Source organism: Hippopotamus amphibius, chromosome 10 (assembly GCF_030028045.1).
Source record: "Hippopotamus amphibius kiboko isolate mHipAmp2 chromosome 10, mHipAmp2.hap2, whole genome shotgun sequence".
Classification (NCBI taxonomy): Eukaryota; Metazoa; Chordata; class Mammalia; order Artiodactyla; family Hippopotamidae; genus Hippopotamus; species Hippopotamus amphibius.
The window spans coordinates 106,143,257-106,161,519 of NC_080195.1; the positions used below are offsets into that span (position 1 = coordinate 106,143,257).

The following is an 18,263-nucleotide window of genomic DNA, read 5'->3' on the forward strand; positions in this document are numbered from 1 at the left end:
GAGAAATGAAAACATATGTCTACACAAAAACTTGTACACAAATGTTCACAGCAGCACTACTCATAATAACCAAGGAGTGCAGCAATCCAGCATACGTCAATTAATGAATGAATGAATAAAATGTGGGATACCATACAATGGAATACAAATTCAGCAATAAGAAAGAAATACTGCTACATGATACAACACAGATGAACCTCATAAACATGATGCTAAGTGAAAGACAACCACATATTGTATATTCCATTTATATAAAATGTCCAGATGAGGCAAATCTATAGACAGAAAGTAAATTAGCTATTGCCTAGTGATGGGCAAGGGGGAGGGGAATGTAATAGGGAGTGAGTGCTAGTATACACAAGGTTCTAAAATGACACTGTGGCAATTACTGTACAACTCTATAAACCTACTAAAAATTACTTAAATCAGGTGAATGTTATCATATCTTTATTGTATCTCAATAAAGCTTTTTTTTAAATGAGGATAAAATAAAAATATTTTCAGGTAAACAAAAACTAAGATAATTCATCACCAAATCTGCATTAAATAATGCTAAAGGAAATTCTTCAGGCTAAAGGGAAATGACACCAGATTAATCTCAGATCTATAGGAAGGAATGAAGATTACCAGAAACAATCAATATGTGGGTAAATATAAAAGACTTTTCTATTTCCTTCTCTTTATTTAAAAGACAACTATTGAAAGCAAAAATTATAACATTGTATAGGATGTCCACAAAGATAAACTTATTTCTAAATAGTATGTCAGTTACATTTTCAAATAATATGTTTAAATATGGATTTAGGTGAAATACCTCTAAATTTAAAGTAATGGGTCCAACCATTAATCTGAAAAGAAGTACAATGAATACACTACAGAAGGTCCAAACACTGGAAACACAGACAGGGAGACAATATTTGCAAAACAAATACCTGACAAAGGATTTGTATCTACAATATAGAAAGAACTCAAAGATTAATAAAACAGTAAAATATAGGCAGACTTAAAATGGGCAAAGGACTTAAAAAGATAATGAGACCAAAAAGCATCTAAAAAAGGCATTCAACATCATTAGTCATCAGGGAAATGTGAATTAAAGAAATAGCATCACACCCACTGGAATAGCTAAAATTAAAAAGATTGACTGTTGGTAGTAGAACAACTGGAAATCTCATACATTTCTGGTTGCAGTTTCTTACAAAGTTAAAAATAAACCTCCCTATAACCCAGCAATTCCATTCCTAAGTATTTACCAAGGGAAGTAAAAACATATGTCCACACACACAGAAAGACTTTTACAAGAAAGTTTATAGCAGGTTTATTCATATTAGTCCCAAACTGAAACAACTGACATGTTCATCAGCAGAAGAATGGATACAAATTACGATGGATTCATACAGCAGAATACTATTCAGCACCAAAAAAGGATGAATACATATAACCACGTAGGAAAAAAATCTCAAAAATCTGATTTATGTGAAAGAAGGGAGACACAAAGGAGTACATACTATATGATGCCATTTAAATGAAGCTTAAGAAGAGGCAAAACTAATCAATGGTCCCAGAAATCAGAACAGTGGTTGCCAATAGGGGCTGAGGACTGACTATGAGGGAACTTTCTGGGGGTGATAGAAGTGTTCTATATCTTGGTTAGGATAGTGATTATGAGTTACCTTTATTTATCAAAAGTTGCTGAAGTGTACACTTTAGATCTATGTATTTTACAGTATGTAAATTTTACCCACAAAAAGGTTTTAAAATGTTATCGTTTAGATATGCTTTAGCTGCACTAAAGCCTTACTCTGTACACATTATGGGCACATTTTCTCAAGATAGTCTGCAGACATACAGATGAACTGTTATCAAAGATTAAATGTTTACTGGTTAAAAACAAGTTTAGGGAAGGTCACCATGAATTTAAGACAATGTCTGAAGGTTAAAACAAAAGTCATATTTCCTATTATAAAATTCATTTTGCACATATTAACCTATTTATAAATAGTTCTATAAGCAGAAAACATACAGTTATCCCTCAGTATCTACAGGGGATTGGTTCCAGGACCCCCCTCAGATACCAAAATCTGTGGATGCTTAAGCCCCTTATATAAAATGGCATACTATTTGCATATAACCTCCTTTATATACTTTAATATCATCTCTAGATTACTTATAATACTTAATACAATGTAAATACTATGTAAATAGTTATAAATACAATGTAAATGCCATGTAAATAGCTGCCAGCACTCAGCAAATTAAAGTTTTGCTTTTTGGAACATTCTGGAATTTTTTTTTCCTGAGTACTTTTGATCCCTGGTTGTTTGAATTCGTGGATGTGGAATCCAAGGATACAGAGGGCTATTTCCACATGCTGACTTATGAAATGTCATGGTCTTCTCCTTTCTGGGGCTTAAATGGGAGGGTCAGGGGTTGGAGTGTGGCAGAGAAACATCAAAATAATACAAACAGTTACTATGAAGGAAATGCACAGAATACTAATACAAAATAAAGGGGATACCTATTTTAGAATGGTCAGGGAATGCCTCTCTAAAGAGGTAACATTTGCTAAAATTTTAAAACACTGAAACTTCAAAGCTGAGTAAAGTTAATGAGATTAAGGAGAAGTAAAAGAGGTAGAGCAGAGAAGGGAAATTACATACAAAAGCCTCTGATCCCCTTTGAAACTAGCAAGGAAGAATTAGCTGGTACCAAAGAGAATCAGCATGTACTAAGTTAGGGGAGGAAGTGGCCTGCAATGAATATAGAGAAAGACAGGTAAGTATCAGATCACCTTGCAGATTAATGTGGACTTCATGACGGATTTGGGGTGTCACAAAGTGCAACGGGAAACCAAGTGAAGAACATTAGGATAAGAGGAGCAAAGGCACCAAGATAAACAGTCACTATGGTAAACGTTTAGGAGAGGAAAGTGAGGGCTAGTATAATAAGAACCAACACTGTGAACTGAGAAGACTGACTTTCATATGGGTTTAATATGGCTATTTACCAAAAAATAAGCATATTCTATCATGACAGTCTTGATTTAACGGCAATCAACAACACTAACACTGATTTCTTGGCTTAAAGTGGAGATAAGTATACAATATTTAACATAAGATAATAGGCCTCTGGAGACTTAATGAAGGCAAAGACTATTTAGAGAAAATCTATATGTTCAATAATAGAATAAATGTTTAAGTAAAATAGTTTACTTAATGCAGACATTTTAAAATCTATTTTTGAGGGACTTCCCTGGCGGTCTGGTGGTTAAGACTGCACTTCCAATGCAGGGGGCACAAGTTCAATCCCTGGTTGAGGAACTAAGATCCCACATGTCACGAGCCAAGAAAAAAAAAATGTTTTTTTAATCTATTTTTGTCATGAAAAATAGAGTGGGATCTATTTTGGAGATATATACAACAGGACTATATTCTGACAATATATAGTGAATGGAAATAAATATAACTACTATATATTTTTTAAAAAACCTATTTTTGAAAAACATTTAATGGCATGAGTAAATGGTAATGACTAATACTAAGTGAAAAAAAGGTTATTAAAACTGTATCTTATAGGGACTTCCTTGGTGGCGCAGTGGTTAAGAATCTGCCTGCCACATGCAGGGGACATGGGTTGGATCCTTGATCTGGGAAGATCCCACATGCCTTGGAGCAGCTAAGCCAGTGTGCCACATCTGCTGAGCTTGCGCTCTAGAGCCTATGAGCCATAACTACTTAGCCCACGTACTGCAACTACTGAAGCCAGCACACCTAGAGCCCAGGCCCTGCAACAAGAGAAGCCACAGCAATGAAGAGTAGCCCCCACTTGCCACAACTAGAGAAAGCCCATGTGCAGCAGCAATGAACACCCAACGCAGACAAAAACAAAAACAAAAAACCTGTATCTATAGCATTATTTCCTTTTTAGAAAAAAGAATTAATAGTATACATATATAAACACATACATGCATAAAATACTGGATGGACAAACACCAGTATTTTCATAATATTATTATATATATGGGTGATAGGATGGTGTGCTTATTTTGCTTTTTGTCTATTTTCAAAGTTTGCTGCACTGAGCATGAATTACATTTATTTTTAATGCAAAGTGATTTTAAAAGTTATTGTAATTAATACAATGAATTGTTGATTCTTGCCTGTTGAGAAACCTCTTATATAATGTACTATGCCTGTAACTAATTTTCAATAAGCTTAAAAAATTTTCTTGAGGTCAAGGAAATTATTGGTATGTTCTCCCACAAAACAGACCCAGGTACCAATTTTTAAAAAATATTATTGAACTGAACTAATGGACCCACAAGTCTTATAATACATTATAACATATTAGACAGCAATTATTCCTACTATTAAGAGAGGCAACTCTTTATAAAAGCAAATGAGTCCTTTCTAGAGGGTGTTTTAAATGACTCAATTTCATTTTCACTCAGTTTAGGAAACCAAAGGATACCTGCAAAAAGCAAGAGGAGAAAACAACTACACACTTTAACATATAAACATGGTCTGAGTAATTTCAATATACATCAAAGTCCCAAATAACATATCTAAGTCAAAATTTTTTTCCTTTGACCAAACTTTCATATTACCATCTGCTTGTTCATCCGTCTCTTCACTAGTTGTTAAATGCTACTAATGTTAGGCACTGTGTATGCAAAAATGATTCAGACAATCAATGTAGAGAATAGTCTAGTTAGGGACATTGTCAGAAGAATAAATACCTGTATTATAAAATGTGCTATAATATACAAACACTATGTGCTACAAAAGAAATATGAAAAGAGTGTTATAGGCCACTACTTGCCAGGAGGAGTTGAGGAAAGCTTGATAAAGGAAGAATAAACTTGGCTGGGTTTTGAAGCAAGAATAGGAATTTGACAGATGCAAAAGAAGGAATAAAATATGCAAAATTATGTAGGCCCACAAGAGAACAGGATAGAGTTCAAGGTATTTCAAAGAGTGGTGGTGATTAACTTGTTTGGGACAAGAGCATGAAGAATTTTTCAGCCTACACAGACTGACCTCTATCTTCTAAGCCAAAGGACCTGCAAACTTCTGGAAAGAACCAGACAGTATACATTTTTAGTTTTGAAGGCCAAATGATCTCTGTCACAACCACTCAACTCTGCTACTATAACATAAAAACAGCCATAGACAAAATATGCGAACAAATAAGCATGGTTGTATTTCAATAAAACTTAAATTTACAAAACAGGCAGCAGACTTGGCCCACAACTCACAGTCTGCAGGCCCCTGCTCTAAGCACTAGGAAACTACCAGAGGCTTGTAAGTAGGGAAGTGACAATATCAACTCTATGATTTAGAAAGATAATTCTGGTGGCAGCAGTATGGAGGAGGGACTGAAAGAAAACGTTAAAGACACCTTCTAGACAGGAAGAGAGTAAGGATGTAAACTGAGGCCATACTCGTACAGGCTAATGAAAAAGTTTTTATTTGAGAAATATTAATGTGGTATTATTAACAAGCAGGGGAGAGCTAAGAATGACTGTCCGGGTGCCCTACGGCAGGCAAGACACCATTAACCAAAATAGGGAAGGGAGAAAGGGAGAGGAGAGTTTGCGCAGAATGTGTTTGATATGACTGAAGGACATGCAGGTGCAGATGTACATAAGAGAGACGCAGAGAAACCACAAAGAGTGGTTTAAGGCAGAAATACAGATTGGGGTTGGTAGTAACTAAGTGGTTACTGAAGTCACAGGGGCAGCTAGGGTATCTCAAGGAGAAAATATGGAAAAGGGCTGAGGACTGATTCAGTGTTCATCTCTGACTCACTTCCTTTCTTCCCTGCATTCCTGTGTGCCAGGCATTACAGCAGACTTACATATACAATGGTATTTAATCAGCACAAAACTCTTCTAGAGCATGTATGGAATATTTACAGAACATGTCCTACAAGCAAGCCACTGTGGGAAAACTAAAGATGAATAAAACTTGGCCCTCATCATCGCGGGATTTACAAACTGGCAGAGAAATCAATTAACACTTTTTAAAATTAAATTGCAATTTGTGGGACTCCCCTGGTGGCTCAGTGGTTAAGAATCTGCATGCCAATGCAAGGGACATGGGTTCGACCCCTGGTCCAGGAAGATCCCACATGCCGCGGAGCCACTAAGCCCACATGCCACAACTGCGGCATGTGCGCTCTAGAGCCCGAGAGCCACAACTACTGAATCCGCATGCCACAACTACTGAAGCCCAGGCACCTAGAGCCCATGCTCTGCAACAAGAGAAGCCACTGCAATGAAAAGTAACCCCTGATCACCACAACTAAAAGAAAGCCCAAGTGCAGCAATGAAAGACCCAACGCCGTCAAAAAAAAAAAATTACAATTTGTATTATTAAAAAATCTGGGGGAGGGACTTCCCTAGTGGTCCAGTGGTTAAAACTCCTTCCTCCCAATGCAGGGGGTGGGGGTGGGGGGGCCGGTTCCATCCCTGGTCAGGGAACTAGATCCCGCATGCAGCGACTAAAGATTCTGCGTGCCACAACTAAGACTTGGAGTAGCCAAATAAATAAATATTAAAAAAAAAAAATCTGGGGGAGGGACTCCCCTGGAGGTCCAGTGGTTAAGACTCCTAGATTCCAATGTAGGGGGCGCAGGTTTGATTCCTGGTTGGGGAACTAAGATCCTGTATGCTGCATGGAGCAGCCAAAAAAAAAAAAATTTTTTTTTTAAATCTGTTACAGAAAAAAAGAGGAAATTAAGTTTAAATATGGTGCAAGATATTAGGTCTACATAGCCAGAGCAAAACAGTTGACTCAAATTAAATAAAAATAAAATCTACATCTTCCCTGCTACCACTGCTAGTGCTAGTAGCAGTAGCTATTAGTTATAGGGCGCTTGTAGGTTACAGGCAATTCCACTCCATCCTCAGAAACACTCTTTTCATAGACTATTCCACTGAATCCTCACAAACACTCTAAAGCAGTTACTATTATTATCTCATATTACTAAAAAGGTTTAGAGAATAACTGGGCCAAGGTCACATAGCTAGCAAGACGGAAAGCCACTGAAGTTCAGGTCTGATTCCAAACCCGTGCTCAGGACCATTCACACTGTACTGCTGCCAGACAGCTTCACAGCATTTCTCTCATTTCTGGTTTCTTGAGGAGAAAGTTACTATTCTACTGCCTGTGGTGCAGAGAGCAAGAACGAGATGGAAGAGAAAGAGTCCCAGTTTAGAAGAACACTGTGATCACCTGGAAACAGAAGAAAGCAGTCCAGTGAGGTCTACAATGACAGTGGTGATGACTGTTGATTCAAATCTTGACAAAGAAGTCTGGAGAACACAGCTTTTCTTCTTGGGTTGCTATAAGCCTCGTTTCTAGGCACTCACAGTGTGAATATTTTATAGGTCTTAAAACCCAACAGTATGAAGTATTCAGAGGGCTAAGCACTTTTGGAAAAGACATTTCACATACTTAATCTCAGGATGCTTATTTGCCTTCTGACTTGTAAATCATCTATAACAAGAATAAAATTTAGTAAGTACCACCAATTTTGGTACTGATTTAAATCTGAAAACCGAAGTGAAGAATAGGGAGCATAAGCTTGGTTTCTGGTTTTTTGGGATTTTTTTGGGGGGGGTGGTGGGTTTTTTTAGGGAGCAGAGGTTTTTAAAGAGACTTCAGTTCTATAACTATATAACTTGCCCCAATAATATCCTTAACAACTTTTAATTATTCAAAATATGAATTATTCAAAATGGTGAATCCTCCCCTATACTGCCTTTCTATGCAGTTGATCTGCAGATTTAAATATCCATACATTCAACTACCTGCTTGACATCCCCTGGCTGTCTCAAAGTTACCTCAAAATCAACATGTCCAAACCCAAATCATGATCTCCTCCTCCAAATCTGACCCCATTCCAGGATTCTCTACAATTAATGAATCACCATTCATCCAGTTATATAAGCCAGAAATGCAGATGTCATCCTTGTTACTTCTTCTTACCTCTCACATCCAATCTCTCTCAAGCCTAACTTCTCCACGTCTCCCCTCCACGACCATCACCTGAGTACCACTCTCTCACCTGTCCCATCACAATAGCCTCCCAACTGATCCAGCCTCGTCCACTCCTGCCCCCATCAATATGTTCTTCATACTGCAGCTGGAATGATTTTTTTTAAAGGCACAAAGGCTGCATCTCCCTCCTGCTTAAAACCTTTGATTGCCTTCCCATTTGTTTTAAGATAAAGACAAAGACTCTATAGAACGGCCCAGCCCTTATTTGCCTCAACCTGCTTTCGTAACATTTTCTCCTCTTTCCTCCAGTGATCATTTCTCTTCTATACTTGCTAAACCACCCCATATAAAGCAACACCCCCTCCATCTGATACCTTTCCATCCCCAGCTCACCTGGTTAACTCCTACTCACACTGCCAGATGTCCACTTAGTTGTCACTTCTCAACTCCAACATCAGCTTTCCTTTCATTGATTCAACATTTATTTACAGAGTGCCTGCTACATCCCAGGCACTGTTGTGGACACTTAAGATACAACAATGAACATTAAAAAGCACTAGCTATGTGTACCTTTGGCGAAGGTAGGGGGGTGGGGGGGTGGGATGACAACACAGTAAACATAATTTTAAAAAGTAAATTATATGTTAGCAAGTGATAAATGCCATGAGGGAAAAAACAAAGCAGAATAGGGAGGGGCATTGGGAGCACAGGCGATAGTGGAGCCAGTGGGAATGTCAAACTGGTGGTCAAGGTAGGCCCTCTTGAGAAGATGACACCTGAAGGAGGGGAGAGAGTTAGCCACGTGGATATCTGAAAGAGAGAACAACAGCAGGGCAAAGGTCCCAGGGCAGCACCAGGTATTCACGGAGCAACAAGGAAGCCGGTGTGGCTGCAGCAGAGTGAGTGCAAAGGGAAAGTAGGGGAAAGGGAAAGTAGTGATTTAAAAGGATCCCTTAGGCTGTTGTGAGAACAGACTGTACAGGTAAGAGTGGAAGAAGAGAGACCAGTTAAAAGGTTGTTGAAATAATCCAAGTGAAAGATGATATGGGGACCTCCGTGGCGGTCCAGTGGTTAAGACTCCAGGCTTCCACCGCGGAGGGCGTGGGTTCTATCCCTGGTGGGGGGACTAAGATCCCACATCCCGGATGCCACACAGCGTGGCCACCAAAAAATATAAAATAAAACAAAAAAATAAATAAAATAAAATAAAATAAGCTGATATGCCTCCCATGGCCTCCTGACTCCACGGCCATATCTAATCCCGCTAGCATTTCATTATTCATCTTGTTATCTGATGAATACCTACCGCCCCCCTGAAGAGAGTAAGCTCCACAGAGGACAGTCCGTGTCCATTTTTACTCACTGTAGTTCTCCCAGAGCTTAGCACAGTGCCTGGCACATAGCAGGCACTCAAATACTTGTTGAATGACTCAATCTAACAATTTTGTCTTTCAAATTTTGAAATACATCTCATTATCCTGTCACACACACACACACACACACACACACACACACACACACACACACACACACACAGAAAGTCTTCTTTATACCTAGGTTTACTTAAACTGATCATTTGCAGACGCTGGTAATAAGAAGCAACATTTCAGTGAGGGATATAAATCTTGCCATGACAATACAGTCAAACATATTATTTCTTAAAACCATTCTCCCTGCTTCCTCAAGTCCATATTCTGCCAGAATTTTCTAAAACTCAGACTGGATCATGCTTTTCATTCAAAAATTTCCAGCAGCCTGAGATAAAGTCCAAAAGATACACAGTACTTACAGTCTCCCCCTAATATAGCCTTCTTATCCCCTACTATCTTGATGTACTCTTTACTCCAGCCACAAAGAAATAAAAGGGAAAAGGTAACCAATACTTATTGAATACCTACTGTTAGGCAAACTACTATATATTTTTAATATATTTATTTATATGTTTCTACATATCTCTCTCCTTGGAATGCCACTTTTATCTCTTGGTCTACAGACAAATTCCCAATTTAACCTTCAGGACACACATCAGCCAAGTCTAGAAATAAATGAACCATATTACATCAAGGGTCCTTTCCAATGTTCAGATTCTGAGAACCATCATCTTTCTAATAATGAAGCAGTCTCCAAGAGCAATACGAACTAGAAAGTTCAAAAGATTTCATCATTAATTTCACCTATGTCAAAACATATAATTAACAAAGCAAGTGAAATGTGTAAACCTTTATTGACTCTGGTTTCCAAAAATATATATTTTTAGCAGTCTGGGCCAATTGGGGAAATCTGAATACAGGTCAGACAAAGAATATTACAGAATTATTTTCCCAGATAGTGACAGAATTGTGGTTATGTAAAGAGAATGAGCTTCTTAGGAGACACATGCTTACAGATTTAGGGATGAGGTGTCAATGTCAGCAACATATGATCAAATGGTTAAGCAAAGAAAAAAATAAAGCAAATATGGCAAAATGTTAAAATGCTGAATCTACTGTTCAATTTTTCTGTATGTTTAAAAATTTTTTATAATAAAAAGTTGAAAAAATAGAAAGGCATACTATCATGAATTACCAACCTAAATAAGATGACTGCTACACAATCCCAGAGCTGATCCCGCCGTGGCAAAACTTCACTTACTCTCTGAGGCCATCTTTAGCTAGGTTTCCCAGCAGAAGCCCTGTGTAGGCATCTCTGCATCCTCTGGGATTGCTCAGAAAATGCCCTACTCCCCAGTTCAGAGACACTGGCTCCAGGGTCACAGCTTTGAACCCACGCAGGTGAAAGGGAACCCACCTAGCAAGAAGTACTGGAAAAGCTAAGGCCTAGAGTAAGAACATTTCTAAAGGGCTCAAAGGAAGTGGACGCTGTGAAGTACCAATTATCCTCTTCCAGCATCAGCCACCACAGAGGCAGCTAAAAGTATAGGCTTTGGAGTTAGCACTGGCCTAGGCCCTCGAATACATTAAGCCTCTTCCCAGCTGTGTCTACTTGGCCAGGTTCATTTACCAATTCTACTTTTAATGGAATAGTCGCTGCATGACAGGCATGGTTTGAACTTTAAACATCCCTAAGCTATGGTCTTCTGATGTGTAAACTGGGGGATACGACAGCACATCCCTCGGTAAGTGAGAATTAATAAGAAAAGCAGTGTCCAGCAGTGTCACTCAATGCTATCAACCACCACCTACCAAGAAGATGGTTCACATACATACAACTGTTTTCACAGAAGGCACTCTGCTCCTGGCAGTACTGCCATTATTATTTGGTCAAGAAAACTATTACCAAAAAAAGGAAAAACTATTACCACCTCTGGGTGAAGATGGCAGATGTACATAAGCATCTCATTTTGTTCCCTCTTGAAACTTCACAAAAAATGCAATAAAAGGAGTTTTTAAAAAGTCATAAACTCCTAACGATAGGGAGAACAGAAGATGAGACAATAGCAATAAAATTTTGAAAGCTGAAAAGCAGATGGACATGGTAACTGACTTAGCACACCCAAGACAGCCGAATTTCCAAGCCAGTAGCGGGGAAAGCTGAGAACTAACACAGTGACAGCTTGGGGGAAGCAGGAAGAAAAGTCAGATTCCAGAACCTGTCCCTTTTCTCATCATAGTACTGGCAACTACTTCTTCCACATCCTGGCAGAAATTTGAGGTTTTTTTCCCCCTATGTCTTGTGTTCTGAACTAAGGGCTATCAGGCACAAAGGAAGATGTACGTATTATACTGAAAACTGGACAGAAGGGACCTCTGCTCCTCTGTTCTGGTGCAGGAGACTGGCAGCCAGATCCTTTCCTTCCAGATAAGAATCTGGAAAGCTATGCAGAGAAAGAAAACTTTAAACAAAATCATAGCCTCAGAGTTGAGAACATACTGCATTTTAAAGCAAGAATAGGATGCTGTCAAAAGAAACATTCGAGGACTTCCCTGGTGGCACAGTGGCCAATGCAGGGGACACAAGTCCGATCCCTGGTCCAAGAAGATCCCACATGCTGAGAAGCAACTAAGCCCGTGCACCACAACTACTGAGCCTGCGCTCTAGAGCCCACAAGCCACAACTACTGAGATCGTGTGCCACAACTGCTGAAGCCCGTGGGCCTAGAGCCCGTGCTCCGCAACAAGAGAATCCCGTGCACTGCAACGAAGAGTAGCCCCCACTCACCGCAGAGAAAGCCCATGCACAGCAACGAAGACCCAACGCAGCCAAAAATATAAATAAATAATTAATTAATTAAAGAAAACATTCAGAGACTAAAATACAGCACTTGAAAATTAAAAACATAACTGTGGAATTTTTTAAGCCAAATACAAAGGTTGGGAAATAAAAGTTAAGAAAATTTAGCAGTGAAAATTCCCTGGTGGTCCAGTTATTAAGACTCCGAGCTTTCACTGCTGAGCGCATGGATTCGATCCCTGGTGGGGGAACTAAGATCTCACAAGCCACATGGTGCGCATCCTCCCTCCCCCCAAAAAAGAAAATCTAGCAATAAGTAGATGGAAAACAGAGGAAAACAGGTAAGAAAATTAGAAGACCTTTAAAAGGTTCACATCTAAATAAGAGGTGTTTTAGGAGACACTAAAGAGAAAATACCAGGCATAAAAATAACAAAATATTCAGGAAAATTTCTCCAGAATAGAAAGTACTGTATTTCCAGATTTGTGTATCCCATCAGATACACAACCTAATGGATGAAAACAGACCCACACTAAAACAGACCATTTTAAATTTCCAACCACTGAAGTCAAAGCAGAAATTAGTCTGTAGAAATTTAAACAAAAACAAAAAACAGCAGAAACTAACATAACATTGGAAAGCAACTATATGCCAATAAAAATTAATTAAAAACAAAAACAGGTCACATACAAAGGACCAGGAATCATAATAGTTTGGAATTCTCAGCAGCAACACGAGAAGCAAGATGACAATGGGGCGATTACTTCAAAATTCTGAAAGAAAATTATTTCCAACTAAAATTCTATTACCAGCCAAAATATCAATCAAGTATGAGGACATAATCAAAACATATTCAGACATGCAAGGTCTTCTTGTCAAGAAGCTACTGGAGGGACTACCCTGGTGGTGCAGCAGTTAAGACTGCACTCCCAATGCAGGGGGCCCGGGTTGCATCCCTGGTCAGGTAATTAGATACCACATTAATGCCAAAACTAAGAGTTCACATGCCACAACTAAGAAGCTGGCGAGCCACAACTAAGACCCGGTGCAACAGAACAAATAAATAAAATAAAAATTAAAAAAAAAAAAGAAGCTACTGGAATTTGATTGCCACCCGAGAGAGTAAATCAACAAGAGAGAATACAGGAAAGATCCCCACACAGGAGAGCTAAAGAGAATCCAGCTGTGCTGCATATGAGGCGGACGACCAGGCCAGACTGAAGCAGTGTAACACGTCCCAGCTACTATGCCAGCTTTTTTTTTTCAATGGCATTCAGGATGTTAGTTTCCCAACCAGGGATTAAACCCATGCCCCTTGCAGTGGAAGCTCGGAGTCTTGATCACTGGACTGACAGGGAAGTCCCTATGCCAGCTTTTTAACCTGAGGACTGAATGCCCATGAACCTGACCCAGATTCCTAACTGTACTCAGCTGGGCTTGGCTTGATCCTGATCGCAAGCTGATGCAATTCCTGCTCTCCTTCCAGCCCTGCAGCCTGCACCAGCAAAGGACATTCACTTCTCTCACAGAAGGTTCTGCTGTGACCTACCCTGGTAACAGCAACGGCGAGCAGCCCACTTCCTCTGACCATATTTCTGCTCTCCTTCCAGTATTCAGTCCACACTAGAGCCCTCCAGATGCCCTGACTGTAGGGAACCCAGTTTCCCAAGATTCACTTATAACACTGCCCACTGACCTCCTCAAAAAGGGCCCCTATCAGGGAAATAGGGAAGCTGAAGCCATTCTGTCCTGCTCATCTTTCCTGGAAGCTTTCATGTGAAAGCGACAACAGGACTTTCCTGATGGCGCAGTGGTTAAGAATCCTCCTGCCAACGCAGGGGACAAGGGTTCGAACACTGGTCTGGGAAGATCCCACATGCCACGGAGGAACTAAGCCCATGCACCACAACTACTGAAGCCTGCGTGTGCACCAAGAGCCCATGCTCCGCAACAAGAGAAGCCACAGCTCACTGCAACTAGAGAAAGCCCTTGCGCAGCAACGAAGACCCAACGAAGACTTCCTTAAACAAGTCAGGTTTGTGCTTACAATTATGAAACAAAATTTTAAACTCAAACTGAAAAAGCGCTAGTATTTTCTAATAAGCCTGTTTGGACCTCAGTTGTGCTCTGGGGGAAATAACTTTGTTATCAGTTTATTTAATGAACAATCCACTGTTAATAAAGACACGGTTTACAGTCCTGTAAGGTTTGAGCGTAACTGTAGAAATTAACAAGGTGTTATGATTTTACAGCCTGGTAGAAATACATGATTAATCACAAAGGTATTATGATTTTGCTGCCTTCTGGAACATTAACCAATTATATCTAACTCAGCAATTTTATTGAGACATTCTTTTCTCTATGGACTACACAGATATCTATTTCTTAAATCCTCTTAAAACCAGTTCTTTGTGGCACTCTCAATAACAGTAAAATAAAACTTTGAAACATACTATTTGTATGAGAGTTTTGTTTTTAACACTATTCACTCAAAACTAAATATACTATTTATGTGTAAATATTTATATACAGGTACGTATATGTATATGTGTATAGTTTTGTATTTATGTGTAAAGCTTATTTTAATAAGCAAGAGAAAGACTGGAATTCTCAGGCAGTCCAGTGGTTAGGACTTGGCACTTTCACTGTTGAGGGCCGGGTTTTGATCTCTGCTCGGGGAGCTAAGATCCCACAGGCCACAGGGCGTGGCCAAAAAAACAAAACAAAACAAAACAAAAGCAAGAGAAAGATTAATTTTAAAAATCAGTGTAGAGGTTACCTCTGGAAGAAAGATGTAAATATTTCATTTCTTAATTTGGTTGTAGCTACAATGTTGATCATTACAATAGTGTTATTTAAATTATATATTTATATATGTTCTGCACATGTGTTTTGGTACCTGAGATACATTTCACAACAAAAGAAATTTATTTAAAAAGAAAACAGGAATTTCTGTTACTGTTGGATATTCAAGGGGATCACCACAGGAGGGTATTACACAACATGTCTGTTCACATTTTCTCTTCCTGACCTGCAAAGACAATAACCTTAAAGTCAACACCACTAAGTGGTAACAAGGTTAATAAATTCGCCATTATTTAACTTCAAAAGAATTTTTTGATCCGGTCTCTAAATATAAAAAGACTCACAGATTCTAAGAAATGCATTTAAATCAAACAAATTAGCTACTGTCTTCAAAGTATAAAATCCTTCGTTACAAAAAGATTCCTGCTGAAAGAGCACAAAAGTTATACTCTAAAATACAGTAAGCTGTTTAAACTATCTACCTGAAACTTACCCTACAATGCCCAAAAGATTTTCATGCATTAAGTCTTTCAGTGGCTAAAACCCAGAAACAACCAAAATGCCCATCATTAAGGGACCGATAAAATATATTAGAGTATGTCTAAACAGTGGCATACTATACAGCATTTTAAAAATGAGGTAGGTCCACGCTGATACGGAGATGTGTCCTTACATTGTCTGTTGCCGAATAGTATCATGGTACCATCCCCTCCTAGGGACTGGGATTGAGGATGCAAAGTAAAGAAACAAGGAATTCTAACTTTTTACTTGACATACTTCTGTGATGTTTCAATTTTTTACTTGATATTATTCTGTAACATTACAAAAACTGTTTACAACCTTAATATATCACCGTAATCATTTAAAAGGAAAAGGTAAGGATAAAATAATAAGATAAATTCTTTACCTTGGACTCCAGAAGTGAATTCACACATGACCAGCCAGGGTTTCCCTGGTGGCACAGTAGTTAAGAATCTGCCTGCCGACGCAGGGTTCCAGCCCTGGTTCCAGAAGATCCCAGATGCTGCGAAGCAACTAAGCCCCGTGTGCCACAACTACTGTGCCTGCGCTCTAGAGCCCCAGAGCCACAACTACTAGGTCCACAAACCGCAATTACTGAAGCCCACGCGCCTAGAGCCTGTGCTCTGCAACGAGAAGCCACTGCAAAGAGAAGCCTGAGCACCGCAATGAAGAGTAGCCCCCATCGCTGTAACTAGTGAAAGCCTGTGCAGAAGAAAGACGACCCAACGCAGCCAATAAATAAATAAATAAATAAATAAATAAATAAATAAATAAAGTTACTCAAAAAGAAAAAGAAAGAAAAGAAATGACCAGCCAGTTAAGGCTACCGCCATCCTAATGGGATGGGGGTGGGGAAGGCGTGTCTCCGGAAGACGAACCCTGCCATCCTCCCCTTGCTCTCATTAAACCAGCTTTTCCTGTCCTGTCTATATTCAAGATAACTTATGATTTTCATTTTAAGGACGAAGAGGCTTGCAACACTATTATCGGTAAAAACTTCTGTTTATTCTACGTCTGAAAACTATGTTTTAAAGAAAAGACAAATGTCTGAAGGTGACGGAAAAGAAGTGTGACACGCCTGGGAGGAAGAGGCTTAAGAACTGTGAAAAGAGGTTTATATGTTATAGCGCAGGCAGGTGAAGAGTTTCCGAGAAGAGGTGGGACAGTACGAAGAGAAATCACTGCCTTTGAGAGGCATAATGTTGATTACACATTCACTCCAGTCGGAGGCTCGATTTCTTCCCCAACACACACACACACACACACACACACACACACACACACAAAACACACACACGCGCGCGCGCCCCCGCGCGCAGCCGGGAGGAACCAAGCACAGTCGATCTCAGCACCGTTTGGCTTTAAAAGCTCCTGTATTTACCTTTCAAGGTAAGCACCTTCCGAGTGACTAACTCGGAAGCCAGTTTATTGGTCAAACATCAAAATGGTCTTCCCCAGCACCACTACCTCTGCTACATGGGCCACCCTCCGCTGCTCTTGATGTAAAAGGACACTCAACACGTTATGATTAATCCTCGAAAGAATGCTGATTCTCTTCCATTTCCACCTCACACCTCTGCACCTGACCCTCCCAGGAGACAGTCGGACAAGTCGGCCAGACTCGGACAACGTTCCCGGTAATGGTTCAGGGCAAGTGGGAGGGACCCCCCGACGTCCGGGGCGGGCCGCGCGTCGCCCCCACCCCCCCGCCTGTCGCCCCGGGAAGCTGACCGGCTCAAGATGGAAATCTTCCCAGACTCCCAGGAAAGCAATCCGACGGCGAGATACCGCGGCGGTACTGCCCGCCCCGGCCAAGCGCCGGCCACGGTCGCCCGAGGGGACGCGGGCGGGAGCGGAGGAGGCCCCCGCCCCGCAGGCCGCCCGGACGCCCCGCGGACCCGCTCCGCCCTGCGGCGCCGCGCACCGGAGAGGCCCGGCCGGGCGCCGCCGCACCTCGCAGGCCGGGCCGGACGTGGCTTCCTACGTGGGGGTGGCAGGCGCGAGCCCCTCGTGCGCCCCGAAACCGGCCTTCCGCACTCACCCGGCTTCCCCGACGCCCACGCCGACCCCAGGCGCGCGCGCGCGCAGAGGAGGAGGTGGCTACGCCTCAGCCGAGCCGGCGTCCTCAGCTCCGCCTCAGCCCCCGGGAGCCTGGAGACAGCGGCGGGCGCACGGCTAGGGCGCCGGCAGGGCGGGGCGCGGCGCGGCGCGGCGCCGTGCGCACCGTAGCAGCCAATCCGCGCGCAGCAAGTGGCTGGCTGGGGCGGGGCGGGGCCCTGGGGGCGGGGCGAGGGCGCTAGGAGGCGGGGCGAGGACGCCGAGGTTCTGCAGGCATACGGGACCTGTCCGTCAGGCTCCGAGTCTTAACGATTCGCGGATGCGTAGACCTGGCCACTCCTGTTGTTTAGTGGGTGGCAGCACCAATGCGTTTCTGCTCGGGGGCTTCAAGCACAGCATTCGTGAGATCACGTGCAGGGGGAGCCCAAGACCCAGGGGCGGGGTGTCTCTTTGCCTGTAGGCCCAGCAGCGTTGGCCACGAGCTCCCCAGTGTAGGGCACGTGCTCCAAGAGGGTTCTCAGGAATGGAAGGTCTATAAAGTTGTCCTTTTATAATCCCCGCCAATCAGAAATGGCGGCCTAGAAAAGTGAACTTACTTTTCCAGTGCTACCAACTTGTACTGTAACCCGAGGTTATCAACACAACTAACTAGTCTTCTGATTCTGTCCTGATGCTTCTCCCGGCCATCCACCAGATTTCTGT

The 18,263-nt window shown here is 41.3% G+C and overlaps 1 protein-coding gene across 5 annotated transcripts in view; it reads right to left on the reverse strand.

Annotated features, from left to right (window-relative positions):
* Positions 1-17,681, reverse strand: part of TMEM50B (transmembrane protein 50B) — a 36,607-nt gene extending 18,926 nt beyond the window's left edge. For 2 of the 5 annotated variants that reach the window (XM_057696746.1, XM_057696750.1), the window contains exon 1: positions 17,545-17,681. The gene's annotated coding sequence lies outside the window, so the exon portion shown is untranslated. Of the gene's footprint in view, positions 1-7,238; positions 7,503-15,888; positions 16,206-17,234; positions 17,372-17,544 lie in introns of those variants that run through there. The other 3 variants (XM_057696747.1, XM_057696749.1, XM_057696748.1) reach the window with 3 other exon arrangements.
* Positions 17,682-18,263: the final 582 nt, after the last annotated feature.